General features: G+C 45.0%; 1 pseudogene; it reads left to right on the forward strand.

Moving 5' to 3' along the window:
• Positions 1-2,797: 2,797 nt before the first annotated feature.
• On the forward strand, positions 2,798-19,909 carry LOC116624750 (annotated as a pseudogene).
• The last annotated feature ends 627 nt before the right edge of the window (positions 19,910-20,536 follow it).

The raw sequence follows: 20,536 nt of genomic DNA on the forward strand, positions 1-20,536 counted from the left end.
TTCTTCTCCTGCTCTTCATTGCAAGGGGACAGACATCCATCTGCCTTGCCCATGCTCTAGGTCAGTTGGCTTCTACCAGGGTCTTGCCAGTGGGAGGCACTGGCAGAGGGTGGGTAAGGAAAAGAGAGAAGTCAGGGTATTTCACCCACCCTGTGCCCTGGCAGCATCCAGCAGTGGTAATGTTTCCTCTGAGTCCATGGCTCCAAATCCCACTGGACAGGGCTGGTGTGGTTCCAGAATCCTCCCAGCATCTCTGCCCCAAGAGTCCTGGTTGCACTTCATCTTCCCCCTGTCCCACCAGCCAACATGTGGCCAGTCTCTGGGTTGCATCACTATCTCCGGTTTGGCTTCTCAACTCTTCTGGTCACGTCCATCCCTTGTGTTACCAGTTCCTAGTGCTGTTTCCTCTGGTTTCAACACTTAGAGAGTTTTCTCTTTTCCTAGTTGTTCCAAACTAAAGCCTTGGTTTTTTTTACAGCCTAGTGTGGCCGGGAGAAGCAAGGGTTACATGTTGAACCAAATTAAGCTGAGTCCTCCAGGGTGTGACTGACCCAACCTCTACACTTCAGTAAGCAGCTCTCTGTTCGAAATTAAAATACACCTCCTTTATTCTCCCCCTCCATCTCTGGAGTCAGGGGCTGAGGGGATAGTGTCCTTGGGGATGAAGTACTGTGATTGTCAATAGCAGTAATGACAACTGATGGAACGTTTAGGTCTGATTTACAGGCAACGCTGGATTTGCATTAGTGTGGTAGGTTTAAAATAACATCCATGCATTAGATGATATTCAGATTTAATGGAAAAATAATGACTGCATTAAATCAGGTTTTATTGTTATGGAGGGTTTTAATTTGGCAGGACCACTTTCCTTTTGTGATCTAGAAAGGGCTCGGTTGAGGAAGGTGGAGCTTCCATGCTGATTCTTGACCTATATCCATTCTGCACTCCCCCAGAAATGACTGCACCTTAAGCAGGTTAACCTTTTTCTTTCGTTTTTTTTTGTTTGTTTGTTTTTCCTCAGAAGGTGGTTTTCACTTCTCAAAACCTTACAGATTAATTTAAAAGTAATAAAAATTAAACAGAAGTCATTGTTCTTCCCTGCTTTATGAAATGGTATTTCCATTGTGGGTTGTTTTTTTTTTTTTTAAAGAGGAAATGCATCATTAAAGTTGCTGCATTATTTATCAGAGAGGCTAATGAAATCATAACTACAGTAAGTGAAGACACGCAGTACTGCACTGGTTTGAAACGCTGCCTATAAAAGCCCAGTTAATCACCGTGGGACCGGTGCCTTTTATACTTCAGCTTGTGAAGCCGAAAGCATTGCAGTCTTTGTGTAAAGGCGTCAGAGTTCTTGACTCTCCCCAAGGTAAGAAAAGTCACAGTTATGGGGTGACGATGAAATTTAGTCAGAGTTTGCCAGCAGAGGCGCGATCAACAGATTTTGATGGGACCTCAAAAGATGCTTAAAAGATTGCTTTCCATCTTGCTTGTCCTTTGCTGCCATGTTACCTGTTAATTTACTGATCTTCCCGCCTGCCTAGGTCAGCTGTTATCACGGATATGAAAGCTATAACTGAAGAGAGGGGAAACCATGGAAAACACATAGACTGCTCCACAAGTTTACAAAGGGGGAAGTTGAAGCTCAGGATGTAAGTGACTTACTGAGAGCAGGATGAATACCCAGATCCTTCCTGGTTACCTCATTACCTACGTCTTAGTGGCACTGGACGGTTCTCCAGCATCCCACTGAGGCTGTTGGTGGCCTTCGCTGGGGAGTGGCTGGAGTGTCAGTATTCCCCATCCAGCATTAGTGGTGAAGCCTTTGACGTTTCTTTCCTCCACCTGACAGGACTGGACTGTTAGGTGGGAATGCACCCAGTCCTACATAATCCGGTAGCTTTTGCATAGTCCACACTTAGCTCTTTTCTGACTCCTCCAGGAAATCCTTGACCTTCAGGATTGTGCACCCACAAACTTCCTGCCCTGTCTCCTTCCTGTGCACACTCCTGGTCACAAGGCCCTACAGTCCTGGGTGGGACACCTGACCCTAGCTGGGCCAAGGAGGACCTTCGTAGGTCATTTGGACTTGAGGCTCATCTTGGGACTCATCTCCCTCTGGGTGGTGAATGAATGGTAGGTATAACATTTATGAGCTGTTGGAGACTTTGTCTAGAGAGTCAACAGAACAAAGAAAGAGTGAAGCTGATGTGTGCCAACAAACAAAACTGGGAGATGGTCAGAGTGCACTCAGTTCTCTTTGCTCCCGAGGCCCCGCGAAAACCTGCCCTATGAACAGCCTGGGGGTCTGGCATTCCCTAGATTCCGAATCAAAACTAGTACATTTCCTTTTGTGCTCTGTATGTAACTGGGTATCTGTCACTGCAACCACAAAGGGCCTTACTCTTATCTCTGTCGACTGATGGATCACTTCATTCATGCACGAGTGTAAGCGCGCATTCAGAAATATTACAAGTGCCCACTAAGTGGTGTCTTTTATGGGCTCTCACTTCCTTATCTTGCTCGCGTTATCCACTTGTTCCTGTTTTCCTCTTTCCTGTGCCATCAGATAGATGGGGAAAAGATGATTTTTAAGAGCTATGTCAGTTTAGATAGGTGGGGTAGAAGGACTGGTGAGGAGGGTTCTGGGTGGCAGTTTATGAGGGGCCTTAGGAGGTAGGAGTCCACCGTGGCTTTATGAACACATGGTTAAGCAATCCATCACCAAGCGCCATGGCATATTTATTATTCACTGGAAGCTACCAAAGGAAGAGAAGACATACTCCTTATTCTTAAGATGCTCACAGTGGAGGCAGCAGAGAAGGATCACGATGAATGTGAAGCATTTGCAAATAAGGAGAGGAGATACACGGAAGGGGACATGGTTAGGGTGGCCTAACATGTAAGGGATGATAGCCTGCTCTTGCTCAGATCAATTGGCACTTTCATGGCACTTCTCATTCAAAGATCTTAAGGTAGATGGTAAATACCAGCTCACTAGGGCTCACCAGCCCCTTGGGAACCACAGATGTAGAACGGGGAATAACCTGGGACCAGGAGGGACAGGAAACATGCTTAACAGACAGTCCAGGGCGAGTCAGGGAAGTAGAATGTAAGTATCGGTGCTGGAACTGGGCCATAATTACCAGTAACGAACGAGCTCTCAGACTTTTGATCCAAGGTGATAATACCACTCTGTCAGCTCAAATACGAGGGAGTTCTGAGTACTGAGGTTTAGTTTCATTACTCATATTGCCACATATATTTCTCACACTGCTATGCATGAAAATATCTTATATTTAAATTTCCCCAAATCGTCGTTTCCAAGCTAGATGCTTCCTGCAAAACCTGCATCCCGTCCATCTGTCCTACGTCATCTGCAGACATCCTTCCACTTGCCTGTAATTCCTGACCTTTCCCTCTCGAGCCACTCAGAGCCTGCATAAGTGATGAGCACAGGGATCTGTCCCCTTGGGACTTCAGGGAAGACAGATAATGATGCAGTCCTCTTCCTCCTTCCCATTCTGCTCCTTGCCTTATTTCCAACTTGGACTTCTCATAACTTGTCCAGGTGCCGCCTCGTCCCACGTCTTTCCCCATCTCTGTTTTCCCCACTTCAATAAGCTCTGAAGATCCGAGCAGTTCAGGTGGGTTGGAAAGGCCAGTCCCAATTGTATTGCCCTCAGACCCAGGTCCTTTATGCAAATCTGACTCAAGAGGATGCAAACTTCAGTTCTCAAGTTCACTTATAAAATGGAGTATTTTTTTCAGGAACAAACTTTTCATGTCTGGCCTTGAGCTTCCACTTTCATTTTCCTATTATAGAAAATGGGATCTCATTTCTTTCAGGTAAATTCAGTGCATTTTCATAATTTCTAGGTCACTTCAGGTTAAACATTTTACTAAATTTGGGGATTTTTTTCCCTCTTCATTGCCCCTCACGTTGATGTTGATGTGAAGCTTTAGGAAGGGGGCTGTTTACTCAAGTGTCATTTGGCTGTTTCTTGATATCTACCTGGCAATGTTTTCTGCTGCCAGCCCTTGAGATGTGCCTTGTGTCACCTGGTCCTTAGGTTGGCCCGCTGAGCTGTAGCCTCGTGCTTCTCAGATCCTTGGTGGGTGAAAGGGAGAAGAGTCCAGTCCTGACTCATGCATCTGCTTTCCAATTCTTTCCAATTCTCTCCAATTTTGTCCCTGAACCCCTAGCCTTTGAGCTTTACTCTGAAGAATTGGATATCTTTGTTCCATTTCCTTTCTGACCCTCTAAACCCTCTTTCCACTACCCCTGGAAAAATGACAAGTGTATGTTTGCAGCCCAAGGGAAGGATGATCAAAAGGAAAGGGAAAGAACATTTTGGTTAATATCTCAAAGTGTCATCTCTCCAAATAAGCCAATTCTTCTATCATGTGTATTTTGAATGCAAATCGAAAAACTAAGAACTTGCTAGAAATCTTTTGTTTTAGTCAAAGCTTTTAAAAAGGCACAGTACAGAACCTCCCATTTTCTTAGAAGAACCATCTGGTTATATGGGGGGGGGGGGACAAGGTGGATAAGCTGAAGTTACCCATGGGTATTGATGATATAGGGGCTATGCTCAGAAATCAAGGGGTTTTTTTTGTTTTTGTTTTTTGTTTTTTTAGTTACAAGCAGAAAATCCCATTTCATCCATTATCAGTCCATTATCACAAGTGAGATAGATGTTAGACCAAGATAGCATAATTAACAATATGGAAACTTATAAGATTTGGTGATGGTGTATTTGAAACAGAGGTCCAGAAGTCACCCACACCAGGAAAAAATATATCAAACTTAGCCTCAAGATATGACCTACTAGGTAGAAATATATGAGATTATTTTCACCAACTAAGAAAGGAGAAAAAAGTACATCGCAGGGCTAACATTTCTATTCATCTATATGCTTGCATCTCTCAGTTCCTTGTCAGCGACACTGGAAAACTCTACTCAGGTGGTCCATTTGAACTTGGTTTTGCTTGTAGAAAACTTTGACATATTTTATTTTGAACGGCAGCATTTAAAAATTTTACCAGCTTAAAGTCTTCTGCCAGCTGAAACATCTTTGTGTTGCACAGTTATTATTTCTTTTTAGTATTGCAGCCCACATAATCTGCATGGAACTCACACTGCTTAGCACTCAGATGGAGTGGATTCTGTTTAAGGATAAAAGAAATGGTGGGTACTAAGTGACTGTGGTGTGGGGAGAGTCAAGGAGGAGGAGTCATGGTCAAGTCAGAGGAAGGGAGGTGGTGCCTACAAGAGACCTTGATGGTCTTAAATGATGGTGATCTGGAGGTGAAATCAGAGATGAAATTTTTTTCTGAGACATTTTTTTTTCATAAACCTTATACATAGTAGCAACTTGCTTTTGGAAGCTGTGTTAATGTCCCGTCAAGGAAGTAAAGGCACGTGGATTTACTATACTGTCATCTGAGAATCCAACTTTCTAGGTTGGTCATGTTGCATGACGATGCAGAATGTTCCAAAGTCATTCCATGAAGCCCCAGTTCTGCCAGATGTTAAAGGATGAGTCAGAGGGAAATCCTCATTTGCAGGCCACAGAGGCTGACCTGGATGACTTAGACAGGAAGAGAAGGGCACTTGACTTCACAGTCCTGATGCGAGCCTGGAGAACAGGTTGGGACAATGGTCAGGAGCCCAGGGAGAGGTAGGTGACCAGAATCACAGCCAGAACCATTCTCTGGGGACCGCCTGGTAGGACACCACTGCCACCGCCTGTAGATATTTAACCCCTTCCTTGCACCACCAATGGCTCCGAGCTCTGAACCTTGTGCCCACCATAGCCACCGGAAGGAGTTTGCACTGCTTTGCTTCCCTGTCATTTCCTCCAGAGTCAAAATCTCAGGAGGCCACAGCCCTCTGACCCTGAGGGCACGTGATACCCTGGTTCCCACAAAGTGAGGCAGGGCGACTATTTGCCTTTTTTACCTCCTGTGGGGGGAGGTAGACCTTGCCTCCCAGGAAGATTCTCACACAGTTGGGGATTCCCTAGACAGAAGAAGTGACTTCAGATGCCTGCCAGCCAAAAAATGATAAATGACAACAGGATGTTACATAGGAAAAGGTTCCACAGTCAATTAATTTTGGAAAATGCCAGGTTTAACAGATTTCTTTACTCCAGGGCTTCTCATGTGATCGCATGCATCGTGAATCTCCAGGAGGGATTACAGGACCCCCCTCCCTCTTTATCATCCTATGCGAGTGCTCCATGGAAAACATTGCATGAATCACGACTTGAAAGCAACTAGCAACACTCTTTTTTCTCACACTTAACCTCAGCATACCAGTCTCTACTGACACATGCCTATATTTCTAGGCATGCAAATTAGAACTGCAGTTTTGGAAACTTTGAGGCTGTACGGCTGTCCCATGGTTGGGTTATTTTTCAGGATGAAGGTAAGATTGCTATTATGGGTTAGCAGCACCCACCAGGCCTTTCCCATCTCGGCTGTGCAGGCTTGGTTTCATCGTCTAGCTCTATCACGGCTGTGCACTTTTCCCTACTGAAGCATCTCCATTTGTTCTTGGCACATTGTCCAACTTGCTTGAAGCAGTTAATGCAGCTTTAGAAAAAGAAAAAAAAGAAAATGTCTAAGAGAGGAGCTTATGTCTGAGAGACCCTGGCTCTGCATATAGCAGACGTAGAAGCTGCCAAGATTAAAATTCTCTGATAACTCAAAACAAATGTCCTGCTTATGTGCGACAACGTAAGAGCAGGTAATGCAACAACCAAGCAGCGGATGACCTTTCAGCCAAAGTCAGCATAGGAAATTGCTCTGATCTGTATTCATCGATGATGTCTAAACTTTAGGTCAGAGTCGCATTTTATTTGAAGATTGGCAAGCTGAGGATCGTATCTTCCCATGCAAACCCCAGCCTTAGCTCTCTAGGCGGTGGAGGTAAATACAAGTCACGTGCTTGACTTAAATCAGCACTGGAGTTGAGCTTTTAAAAAATTCCATTATTTAATGTTTCTTTTTTCAAACTTTCACACTTATGACTTTCTTTTTGTCCTTCAACTTTTGTAAAATACAAAGCTAACACTATGAGATAGAGCCACTCATTAATAAATTATCTTTTGGGGGCCGCTTCGGTGGCTCAGTCTGTTAAGCATTGAACTCTTGGTTTCAGTTCAGGTCATGATCTCGGGGTCCTAGGATCGAGCTCTGCGTTGGGCTCTGTGCTCGGGGCAGGGTCTGCTTGTCCCTCTTCCTCCCCCCTCTGTTCCTCCCCCTGCTCCCTCATGCTCTCTCTGTCAAGTAAATAAATAAAAGCTTCTAAAAAAATAAAAATAAAAATAAAAATAAATCTTTTTGGGTCCTACTATGCAAAAGGTATGTGCTAGATGTAGGGGATAAACTCATGAATAAGATATTTCATGCCTTTAAGAGCTTAGGCTTAAACTGTGAATTTGTTTATTTATTTAAAAGACTTTTTTCGGGGCGCCTGGGTGGCTCAGTCGTTAAGCATCTGCCTTCGGCTCAGGTCATGATCTCAGGGTCCTGGAATCGAGCCCCACATCGGGCTCCCTGCTCTGCGGGAGGACTGCTTCTCCCTCTCCCACTCCCCCTGCTTGTATTCCCTCTCTTGCTGTGTCTCTCTCTGTCAAATAAATAAAATCTTTAAAAAAAATAATAAAAATAATAAAAGAGTTTTTTCAGCCTGACTATAATCCAGGCACTGTGCTGGGAGCTCGGGTAAAGCAGTGAACAAGAAAATAAAGGTTTCGATTCTTTGGAACATAGATGTAGTGGGGGAGATGGACATTAAATGACATGATGCATAATTATTTATTGAATCATGCTTGCGATCAGAGCCACAAGGGTTTAGAGCAGAATGCTACGAGGATGTGATGGTCCATGTCCTGTCAGGAAGTGGCCTGTGAGCTGTGCTCTGAAGGATGAACAAGAATAAATGTGATGGAGACATGGATAGAGGGAATCAGAGAAGGAATAAGAGTTTTGGAGCACAAGAGCCTTTTGCTGGTACCAGAGGAAGGGTGACAGGTCACCTGACCAGGCAGGACCTCGGAGACCAAGGGAGAATTTTGGTCTTCATGCTAAGTGCAATGGGAAGGCAAGGAGCAAGTTTTCTCGGGGGAGGGACCTTTGGAAAGGTCACTCTGGCCCTGAATGTTGAATGGCTTGCAAGGACAGGGATGGGGGCAGAAATACCAGTTGGGAGGTTAGTCCACTAATTCAAGTGGAAAGTGCTGGTAGGTTGAACTAGAGTAGGTGTGGAAGGATGATGGTAAGAGGTGTAGAGATACAAGAGACATAAAAGAGTCCGAAACAACAGAACTTGATCCTTAATTGGATGTGGGCGTTATTTAGGAGAAAGTCAAGGAAATTGCCAAATGCAATATGCTGTGCTAAATGTTATAAGAGACTGTAGAGGCATCTGGCCAGTCGCTGGGTATCGGCAAAGGTGTCTGCAAAAACCCCACAAAGGACCTCAAGTCATGTATAGTTTATTTGAAGAGGCTGGATATAAATACTGAAAATTAGCTCACAATCAAGGCTCTAATTGCCAGGTGTCACATGAGTGATACAGGCACTGTGGTTTGTAGGTGTTTCCAGGTCAGTTGTGGATAGAGCTAGCCAGGAAAGGCTTCGTGCAACAGACGGCACTGGCTGGCCTTGGGCAAAGGAAGGAAGAAGAGCAATCCTGGTGGAGAGAACACATGGAAGAGGGTGAGGAGGAAGTAAGGATAGACATAACAAATTTAGGGAGTACCAAGTAGACCAGTTGTATCAAAATGGGGGGCTTTTTGGGGAGGAAATTATGGAAAAATATAAGTTTGGAAGTGTAGGTCGGGAGCAGCATGGGGTTGTAGAATTCTATAAAAAATTCCTAAGTGTTGATTCACACCTGGATCATCATGGGTAAGCTGTAAATCTCATGTACTAGGAAAAGTTCAAGTTGTAGGTCTCCTTGGACCTTCTCTACAATGAAATCTCCTCCCCCCACCACAGCTTTATTGAGATGTAATTGACATATAACATTGTGTAAGTTTACTGGGCACAACGTGTTGATCTGATGCACTTATATATTGGGAAATGATTAGCTAACACTCTCATCAGGTCACATAATTACTGTTTCTTTTTTTTGTGGTGAGAACATTTAAAATTCACTCTTAGCAACTTTCAAATAAATACTACCCATTACGTATTCTTGGCTCCCTTGTCAAATATCAGTTGACTATATATGCAAGGTTTTATTTCTGGGCTCTTGATTCTGTTCCATCCATCTATGTGTTTATTTTTATGCCACTATTATACTGTTTTGATTACTGTAGCTGTGTTGTTGAATTCAGTTTGCTTATATTTTGTTGAGAATTTTTGTGTCTATATTCATCAGGGATATTGGCCTTAAGTTTCTTTTTCCTTGTGGTGTTCTTATCTGGCTTTGGTATTAGAATAATGCTGGTCCTGTAAAATGAGTTTGGGAGTGTTCCCTCCTCTTCAATTTTTGGGGAGATTTTGAGATGGATTGGTTTTAATTCTTCTTTAAATGTTTGATAGAATTCACCAGTGAAACCATCTGGTCCTGGGCTTTTCTCTGTTGGGAGGTTTTTGATTATTGATTCACTCTCTTTACTCATTATTGGTACATTCAGATTTAAAAAAAAATTTCTTCCTGATTCAGTCTTGGTAGGTTGTATATTTCTAGGACTTTATCCATTTCTTCTAGGTTATCCAAGATGATGGTGTATAATTGTTCATTGTAGTCTCATGATCCCTTATATTTCTGTGGGATCAGTTGTAATGCTTACTTTTCATTTCTGATTATATTTATTTACATCCTCTTTCTTTTTTTCTTAGTCTAGCTAAAGTTTTGTCAATTTTGTTTATCTTTTTTTAAAAAAACAGTTCTTAATTTTGTTTGAAATGCCACACCCTCAGAGAAGCTGTCCTTGGCCATCAGTCCCCAAACAGCCTTTCCTTCTATTATTTTATTATTATATATCAGATACTCCTGTGTATTTCCCTCCCAGTGTTACCACAATGTGCAAGTATCACTTGTTTAACATCCGCCTTGCCCACTAGGATGCGAGCTCTGCATGTGAGGGTTTTGTGTGTTGCCCTTCTGTGTCCTTGACCCCTAGAGTGATGCCCAGTTGAGGCATAGTACAGACTTGGTTGCAAAGTGGGTATTGTGTGGGCAGGAGTGCAGAGTTTAGATCCAAAATGAAGGCAGATCCTGATACATTCACTGAAGGAAGATAGGACTCACTGTGGATTAGCCAGACAATTCCTGAGCTCTGCTCAAAAACAAGCACATGGAAAATAACACACTAGTCTTTTTATAGCCTTTGCAATTTTGAAACCCCCTTATTGAGACTCCTCTTGAAATAAAGTTATGCAAATATTTGGGATGTTCAAAGTGTGAATATTTACAATGTTTAAAATACTTCTCTAATTAACCATTTTATGAGATATCTTTACTTTCATGCTCAACTTTTCCACTTATCTTTTAGTTAATGTCTTAAATAACTCTTCCATTTGACTTTCTAATGAAGGCATTGCTAGTTAATACTGACTCTAAAATTGGATTTTACTGAACACTGTAAATATGAGGAGATGAAATCCTGGTCTGCAAGATCCAGGAGGAAATATGGGGTTGCTTCCATCTATGCTTGCAGCTCCTGTTTTTTTAAGATGGAAATTTCCTGGTTACCCTGTTCCTGGACATGCCTCATCTCTGGTGTCCTTCATACTGGACAGATAGGGTGAGTTCTGCTTTCAAAATTGGATGCTACCCCACCTCTAAAGTAATCCTGCCACAGGGTCGGGGGTTGTCTGAGCCTCATAATATCTTTTTTTTCTTTTTTTGTAGGCTCCACGCCCAGCGTGGAGCCCAACATGGGGCTTGAACTCATGACCCTGAGATCAAGACCTGAGCCAAGATCAAGAGTCAGACGCCCAACCAACTGAGCCACCAGGCACACCCAGTCTGAGCCTCAGAATATCTTGTGAGTGCTGCAAAGATACAAACTCTTGCTGAGCATTAGACACCCCAGAGAGCCCACAAGCTTGTTGATAAAGCCCATGGACTGTGGAGCCAGACTACCTGGGTTTCAATCTCAGCTCTTCTGTTTGCTAGCAGGGTGACTTAGCAAATTATTCAACTTCTCTGGGCCTTGATTCTTCACCTGACAAAGGGGGTTGCTGATTATTGTACCTATTTCAGGGAACTGAGTTGTGAGGAATAAATGAGATAATATGCATAAAGCCCTAAGAAAAGTGTCTGTTTTCTTTTCCTTTTTTTCCGTTAAATTCCACATATGAATGTAATCATATGGTATTTGTCTTTCTCTGACTGACTTATTTTGCCTAGCATTATACTCTCTAGATCACTATATTTGGACACTTGAAGCTAATTTAACACTGTATGTTTACTGTAGTGTAATTAAAATTTTTTTTAAATGTCTGGCACATAGTAAATGCTTAATGTTATCAATTATTGTTGTACACTGAGTATATGGGGATATTTGTCCCTACACAGACCTTTTAACTGAGCCTGTTTCACCTATCAAAACTCATGTTTTGGCGATCAACATTCAGATTTTACCCAGTTCTTGCTGGTCTGCTCACTTCTTTTTTGTCTCCTCTGAATTGGTTGTTTGGCCTGCCCTCAATGGGCTTCCATGCCCTGCTCTTAACTGCTAATTTTGCTCGATTGGCTTTCTTGCCCATGACCTTGAATGGTTTTTCTGGGATATTACCTTTTATATCACAGATAAGAGGCAGTGCCCTTCTATACCCTCCCTGGCCCTGATTCATGAGGAGTGATGATGGAGGACGCTTGTCCTCTGCCTAGGGTTGAGCTTTCATCAATTCCTAGATCTTTAGTATTGAGCTGAAATAAAATGATAGTAGCTCCATGTGTCAGGGTGGGCAATGACATGGCCTTATCTGGTAAAGGACACCCAGCCATCCAGGTGGTTATCAAGAGGAAGAAGGGGGACTAGGTTTGTTTTTCAACATAGCCTCTTACGGTCTTAGCACCCTTCTCTTTCCAACTGCCTCACTGTTGATGGTGTCTGGATGGGTGGTCTTGCCTGGGGCAGATACATAATCAGAACCAGATGCAAATACAGAATTTTTGCCCTTGGTCAAGCATATAGCAAACAATCCCATATTCATGCAGTGCTACATGAATCTAGAAAATAATCAGGCATTTCCTGATACACTGGAGGGTAATTTATCTGGTCTTTTCACAGACAGTTATTCAGTCCTTTGCTGTTGGGGTGGTCTTCATCACTTTTCAACTATTTCCAAGCATCCTCATTCTGTCTTGTGGTTCCATTTAAAACTTCACATTTTTCCAGGAGAATAACCCTCAACTGATCATTTGGGTTGTCAGTGGTTGGGATGAAGCATCACTGGTGATAAACTAACACAGCTGAAGGTCCCAGGAAATTTTTCACATGGCATCTACTGCGTGTTGGGATTTGCAGAACACGGGCTGCTCTTCTTCAACCCACGTGACACCTTGGGTGGTGGACGCCCGGTGAATGAAGGATTGCTGAGACCTCAGAGCTTCCTCAGAAATTCACTGCCTAATCCACATGTGCAGTTAGAATTATGAGGACAAGGAGGGTGAGTTTCCTCTACCTCAGGCTCCACACAATATGTTCAGATAATAAATTCCTGGTTCATTTTCTCACTCTGGCTCTGCGAAAACGGTTAGCTCGAAAGCTGCCACTATTCTTTTAAAAATTCCCCGGCAGTCCTGGAAGCCAGGAAAGTTTTACTTTCAAACAAGAATTTTGGTGTTTGTATCACTAAGTCCTCTATTTAATTACAGTAACACATTGTTTAAATTAAGTTTCCTTTGGAAAAAATAAGGGTTTAAGTGAAGAGGAAAACATTATGTCAAAGTACACAACGTTTTGAGAGACTGAAAACTCTGTTTTTCCAATAAAAAAAAAGTTGTGAAGCATTTGTGGAATTCTCTTCCCTGTGGTCAATTTGCTCACACTGTGGCCTTCATCTAGAAGTGGTTCCTTACCCCTTCACCTGTGTTAGGTCTAAGAGAGGAGAATTTTCATAAAGGCAAGCCAGGCCTCCAACTGGGGTCCTACAGGGCTCTGGCAGGCCTTCTAGGAACTTGAGATTTGACTGTTTAACTTCATAACCAGATGGTGTCAGTTTCCTTCTATAAAGATGCCAGTTTCCGCTGGATGTATTAAGCGTATCTTCACAGTCTGGGTGGAAATTTGTAGTAGTTAGCTGTAGACCATCAAATGATGGACAAAACTGACCAGAATTCAAGAAGTGGTGGTTATAAGTACACACAGCTAGCTAGATTCTGTCCTCTCTCCTTCCTCCCTGCCTTCCCTCCCTCTTTCCCTCTCTCTTTCCTTTCTTCCCTTCTTCCCTCCTTCCTTCCTTGGCGAGTTAGAAGTCTTTCTCAGGATGGGAGGGGTTGATAGACTTGCTAGTAGATCTGGGGAGTAGAAAAAAAAAGCACCGTACATATCAATTATATCTCAATAAAACAAAAAACAAAGAAAAAAACACTTTCTCTTACTCTCAGAATACTTCTGACACCAAATGTGTGGGTTTTGCCACACCAAGAAATTTTCCAATTCTCAGTAGACACCAGCTGGGAGTCTAGCAATTTAGCTCAGCGCTGTCACTAACTGCCTGGCATGAGCACAGGCCACAGGGGTTAAGGGCTCAGTCTGACATGACTGCCCAGACCTCCGATGCCAATCGTAAATCCAGGGCTGTCACATATATTTCTGACCAACTGGTTCTAAATCAGGGCTTCCCTCCTTGGGTTTGATAATTTGCTAGGACTTCTCACAAAACTCAGGAGAACATTTATTTATGTTTATCCTGAAGGGTGTTACCAAGGATACAGGTGAACAGCGGGGTGAAGCAGTACATGGGGCGTGGTGTGGGGAAGGGGTGAGGAGCTCTCATGCCCCCTCCAGCTGTGTCAGCCTCCCAAGCACTCTGGAACCCAGAGTTTGGGGATTTTCTAATGGAGGCTTCACCGTGTAGGCATGATTGATTATTAACTCAATCTCTAGCCCCATTGGGCTTCCCGGAGGATGGGGTGAGGCTGAAAGTTCCAAGCTTCTAATCATGTTTGGTGTTCCTGGTGACCGGCCCTCCTCCAACCCCTATCCCGGGAGCCCCTCAGAGTCACCTCATTAGAACAAAAGACACTCCTATCACTCAGGAAATTACAAGGGTTTTAGGAACTCTGTGTCAGAAACCAGGGTCAAAGACCAAATATTAGAACAAAAGATGCTCCCAGCACCCCTCTCACTCAGGAAATTACAAGGGTTTTGGGAGCTTTGTGTCGGGATCAATATATATATTTGATCTGGGGGCAAAGACCAATATGTATATTTTATATTATGTCATAGTAACACTGGGGGCCAAACTTTATTTTACAACCCTCTTTGTCCAAGGGGTGCCTGGGTGGCTTAGCTGGTTAAGTGTCTGCCCTCGGCTCAGGTCATGGGGATCAAGCCCCGTGGTCCGGGCTTGCTGCTCAGCGGGGACCCTGCTTCTCCCTCTCTCTCTGCCCTTCCCCTGCTTGTGTACGCACACTCTCTCTCCCTCTCATTCTCAAATAAATAAATAAAATCTTAAAAAAAACAACGCTCCCTCTACCCCCAATTCTCTTTGTCCCAAGTCCCGACAAAACAGGGCAATAGAAAGAAACGTGTGACCGTTGTCCTCAAAGTTGAGGTCAATCCCAGGCTTGCTTTATTCAGGTCCACTTGAGCAGGGGGCTCGGAGCCCCCCTGTCCCTCGGCTAGGTTCAGAGCTGGGTGAAGCTCCTGGGCTCTTCACGGCTCAGCCTGGCTTCCTTTAGGGAGGCTGAGCTGCTGGGCAGGCTGGGCAGCTGAACCAAACATTTGCCACAGAAGGCATCTTTCTTACTGCCCTCATTATGGGGTAGCTACTTAGAATTTACTGGGTGATCCCATCAGCTTTTACAGCGTGTGTGTGTGCCAGCTATCCTGGGGGATCCTTCTAGTCCAGAACATTCAACCAAACCTTACAGACTGCCTGTGTGGGAAGGTCGCGCTGGAGCTTCGGGTAGCACGGAGATGAGACAGGCAATGCAGCATGCCCACAAGCACCTTCTAGGCTAGTGCAGGGTGACCTCTCTCTCCAAGGCTGGGGGAGAGTGGTGATGTGCCTGAGAGGAGCAGAGCAAAGATGGCAGGGTGTGCATGGAGAGCAAGGGAGAATTGATTTCAATCAGGAGAACCAGGAAAAAAGTCCTTTAGAAGTAACGGTTAGACCAAGCCTCGCACACCAGGTAGGACGTGGGCTGGACGTGGGCCGGTGAGTCAAGCAGGGAAGGCCAGGCTCAGAGGACTGGTCTGACTGGTGCAGAGAGAAACAGTTGGTTGGGGAGGGATTTGGGGGCAGATGGGGCTGGGCCTCGGCTCTCAGGTGAAGGAGCTGAGACCACGTGAATGCCAGGAAAATAATTTGGGTAACTTCGGGCAGCCTGGAAAAGGGGCCTCACGCTGAGTTGTGTGGGTCTGTGTTCCTCAGCAAAATCTGTCATCTCCATCTTTCGAGGATCCAAAAATGCCCCCTTGGGTACTGTTTTGTTGTAACTATCTTCTTATTATATTGGGCCAGGCTCCTCTCGGCGCACAGACAAACCCTTCCCGTCTTGTTCTGTGACTATCACGTTTGCCATTGTATTTAAGGAATAACGGCTCTCAGTGGCTGAGAGTCTGTCACCTGCCAGGCACCTTGGAGAGTTTGTTACATGTCTTATTTCTTTTAATTCCCTTGAAAACCCAAGGTGGGAAACATTTCCCCTACTTTTCAGACAAAGAAACGGAGTCCCAGTGTGGTTCCATGAGTCCTAAGACCACCCACCTTGGAAGGAGCCGAAAAATGGTCTGTTTCCCTTGCTTTCTATTCATTCTCCTGTCCAAGCACGCGGAGCTTGCGGTGTTGATAAAGAGTGGCAGCCGACGGTGTGCCCAACACATGACATGCATGAACTTCCCACAGAGACGACAGAAGGAAAGTCCTGTTGCTATTATTCCCATTTTACAAATGAAGAAACTGTCTCAAAGATGCATGTAATTTGCCCACAGCCACAAAGCTACCAGGTGGCAAAACCAGGGTTGGAACTCGGACTCCAAGTGCATAGCGCATCGCCAGTTACCAGGGCTGCGAGTGCAGGGACTAGGGTCTAGCATGGTGCTGGGTATATAGTAGCCCCTTACATGAACGCTTTTGAAACATTTTTGAATGTTTTATGAATGAAATTAAGTGGACAAATGAGTGGATGGAATAAAGAATGAATGAATCATGTGTATGACACCGAGCCTTAGTTCTCTATTTTCTCCTGGACACCCTGCTAGGACTTTGGTGAGCCTCTCCCACCAGAACGGATGATATGACCAGGCCATAACTGTGTGGTCCAGAAAGCCGGGCACCGCACAGATGTAGAAATGGGGTCAAGTGCCGGACACCATACTTCTCAGTCATTTGGACTTTGTCTGGAGGAATGAACCTTCTATACCATGTCCTAGTGCTAAACTAGGTATGTAGCCTGCTTTAATAGTGATAATTCAGTTACGAGTAATATGGAAACAATCACAAATATGTTGGGACATTTTGGTGGTTTTGTTTTTAACTAAACTTACTTCTGATCTGTTATGACTGCTGAAATTTTTATAAAATGACTTTTATTTTTTAGAAAAGTTCTAGATTTATAGAAGATCTGCAAAGATAGTACAGAGAGTTTCCTCATAGGCCTCAGCCAGATTCCCCTGCTGTCAACAGCTTACATCTCTGTGGTACATCAGCTTAACTAAGGAAACAACGTGGGTAGGTACTTTAATAACTAGACTCCACACCTTACTCTGATTTCACTAGTTTTCCCCCAATGTCCTTTTTCAATTCCAAGATCCCATCCGGGATACCACATTGTAGTTAGCTGTCATGTCTCCTTAGGCCCCTCTGGCCTGTGTCAGTTTCTTGGACTTTTTTTGTTATTTGTGACCTTGACAACACTGATGAGTACTGGTCAGGTAGGTGTCTTGTAGAATGCTCCTGAATTTGGATTTGTCTGATGTTTTTCTCATAGTCAGCCTGGGATTATGAGTTTTGAGAGGAAGACAACAGAGATCAAGTACCATTCTTGTTACCTCATATTAAGACTACTGCTAATGGGCGCCTGGGTGGCTCAGTTGGTTAAGCGACTGCCTTCGGCTCAGGTCATGATCCTGGAGTCCCTGGATCGAGTCCCGCATCGGGCTCCCTGCTTGGCAGGGAGCCTGCTTCTCCCTCTGACCCTCCCCCGTCTCATGTACTCGCTCTCTCTCATTCTCTCTCTCTCAAATAAATAAATAAAATCTTAAAAAAAAAAAAAAAGACTACTGCTAATTTTTTTAAAAGATTTTATTTATTTATTTATTTATTTATTTATTTATTTATTTAGAGAGCAAGTGGGGGGGCAGTGGGAGGGACAGAGGGAGAGGGAGAAGATCTCAAGCAGACTCCACACTGAGTGTGGACGCTGACGTGGGGCCCAATCCCAGGACCCTGAGATCATGACCTGAGCGGAAACCAAGAGTCAGATGCTTAATCAACTGAGCCACGCAGGTGTCCCAAGACTACCACCAAATTTTTTAAAGCTAAATCTTTAATTCTACTTTTCACGTTTGTAGCTCCACAGTCTTCCCTTTATGGTTTTTCCAATGGCCTCGTTGATTCCATTGGAGAGAGCAAGCTCTCCTGCTGGCTCACTGGGTCCTAGCTAAGTCTTAATAGCAAAGCATTTTGCAAGGGGTTCCATTGGCCCCATTTTGCCTAGCCTGGATTAGACAATCTCGGCTTACTAGTCAGGTGAGTTTCTCCTGGTTGAGATGTAGAACACTTTTTTCATGACTGCTGATAGATAAATGGAGGCATTTCTAGTTCTTAATGGTGTAGCTGTCACCCACAAAAAACACTTATCATCTTGATGGGGTTGCTGAAACGGCTTACAAGGACAAAACCATAGGAGAAAATATAAATGTGTGTCTACAACCATGCTTTTCATAGATGGATGCCAAATTCCATGTTTACTTGTTTTATTTTAGAATATAAAACTATCGATAAAGATGATCTCCAAATTGTCTTTGTTTGGAGGCATCCACTATGCCCTGAGCTCAAAAACCAGCCTCTCTCACTGGTTTGTCCTCACTCAATCTTTTCCGTCTCTTTCTTGGGAGGGCCCAGCAAAGCTACATCCATTATCGGGAACCTACTTCCATTATCTCCATTTAAAACTACTTTGCTGTTGGGTTTCAACCATGTTTTATCCATACTTGTGAAACATGAAAGGGTTATACATTTCAGGAAAGCCAGCGAGGCTTGGACAAAGAGAAAGCATTAAAGCAATTTCCAAATGACAACAATCCTCATTGCCCTTCAGGACGCCAAAGGGAACAGATTTGTCCTGAAGTTTGTCTCACTGAATTTTATTTTGTTTATTTCCTTTCATTATTATTTTTGGTGTATGTCTCTCTGCACTTTTAGATGGAACAGCACTCCTGCTAGTCAAGATAGCATCAGACTGTTTATTGTAGATCTTGGCTTAAGGTGCAGATGTTTTGGCTCAGTTAATAATAAACCATTCTTTAACTTATTTTTAATTTTAGTTCATGAAGTAATAGGAAAATATAGCAACTTTTTGAATGTGCTCTTAGGGAGAAAGGAAGAGAGAGGGGGAGGGAGAGAGAGAGAAAGAGAGCAAGCTAATTTGAGGTAGATGGTTCTGGTTAAGTCCTAGGCCAGCTTAAGATAGTGCCATGAAAATGTCCTGTTCCCCTTTCCCATCATCACCCCTGCCTTGACTTTCACCATTTACGCCCTCATCTTCTTGATCCCTTTCCCTGGTGTGGATCCTGCTCGAGTCAGGGACATGATTTTCTGGCTGACATCTACGTCTTCCTCTTGAATGCCTTAGGGTCCCCCACATCTCCTCCTGCCTGGCTATCCCTGATGGAGCCCCACAGATTTCGAACTTAGCATTAACCCAACCTCCTTCCAAAATGAGAATTGTTTGCTCTGATTCCTGGAAACGCTCACGAACAGACTCTACGTGCTGGGAGATGGGCCTGTGGAAGGGAGCCAGTCGATCGGGACACCCCATCCATCCAGAGCGGGGCCTCTGCTGGTGCCTGTGTCTTGGGCAGGCAGGCTGCAAGGCAGGCCGAGGCCTGGGTTTAGGGGGAGTGGCAGGTGTCTACCAACGGGCTCATCTACTTCTGACGGGTGGGGCCACACGAAACCCTTTGGTTCTTTGAATCTTAGGAACCAGGTAACCGCATGCACGGTTTCAAGTCTCCGTGTCAAACCAGCCGTTTGCAGGTGTCAAGGCCAAGGCCTGGGAGGAGGCCGTCGTGGAGGCAGACGAGCCGCAGCTGCTGTGGGGGCCGGCGTCTGTAGGTGGTTCAGTGCGCGCATGGGGTTCCGCTTCCGGTCCATGACCGCCCGCATCCGGGTCACGCGTGACCCCCGTGCACCGGAGCAAGTTGCACATGGGCGGGGTGGGGGGGGGGCGCCTCTGGAGCCGGAAGGAGGGTGAGGCGGTGCAGTTTACCTTTAAGAAGTCGGCTAAGGGCCTGGACTCTCTCCACGTCACCTGTTGGTGAGTGAGAGGGGCCCAAAGGGAGAAACAGGCAGAAGCGCAGATCCGAGGCGGACAGGTGCTACAAGCGTGGAGGGCCACCCCAGCCCGAGCAGAAGCCACATGGTGGCCTCGTGTCCCCTGAAGACCCAGCAGGCCCCCAGCTCACAGGGAAAGCCAGCCTACTTTCAGGAGGAGGAAGAGGAGGTCCAGAGCCCTGCCCTGCTCCCAGAGGCCCAGCACTGAGCTGCGGTGGGTGGGGGTAGCCTTCTGTGATCAGGAAGTTTTGAGGAACAGGCAGAGTGGAGGAAGTGGGGATAAGGGTGGGTAGGGGGCAGCTGGCTCCGCCATGCATCTCAGGCCTGGGTCCACAGCATCACCCCTCCTTCCCTCTTGGCAGGGTGGGGGAAGGGGGTGAGGCAAATGAACTCCAACCCTGCTCAATCCAAATGCTCCTGAGGGTTTTGGGGAACATCCCTCCCTGTGTGCTTTATCTGAGTTTCCGTCCCCAGAATCTCCACCTTTTGAAAGTGGCCTGGAGAGGGAAATTGTTTTCTTTTCAAAGGAGATGTAATAATAATCCTCCCCCCCACCCCCCCGCCTCTGCGCCAGGGTGTAAAGATTGAGCCTGAGACCAGATTGATGGGCCCAAGAGCACGAACCATTGCGTCCTGTGGGAGGGAGTCTCTCAGGGGTAAGGCAGGGTTTTCCCATATCTTGTCTCATAACCCACTCAGGGGAAAGGTTGTTCTCTACTGTCCCAAGCCATGGGTTGTGACAGTAGGCAAAGGGGTTGTTGGGGGAACAGCTGCAGACCCGCTGCTCCTAAGCTGACTCCCACCCCACTCTGGGCCGATAGAATTTTCTTTATTT

This window comes from Phoca vitulina, unplaced genomic scaffold, assembly GCF_004348235.1.
Source record: "Phoca vitulina isolate PV1807 unplaced genomic scaffold, GSC_HSeal_1.0 scaffold70, whole genome shotgun sequence".
NCBI lineage: Eukaryota > Metazoa > Chordata > Mammalia > Carnivora > Phocidae > Phoca > Phoca vitulina.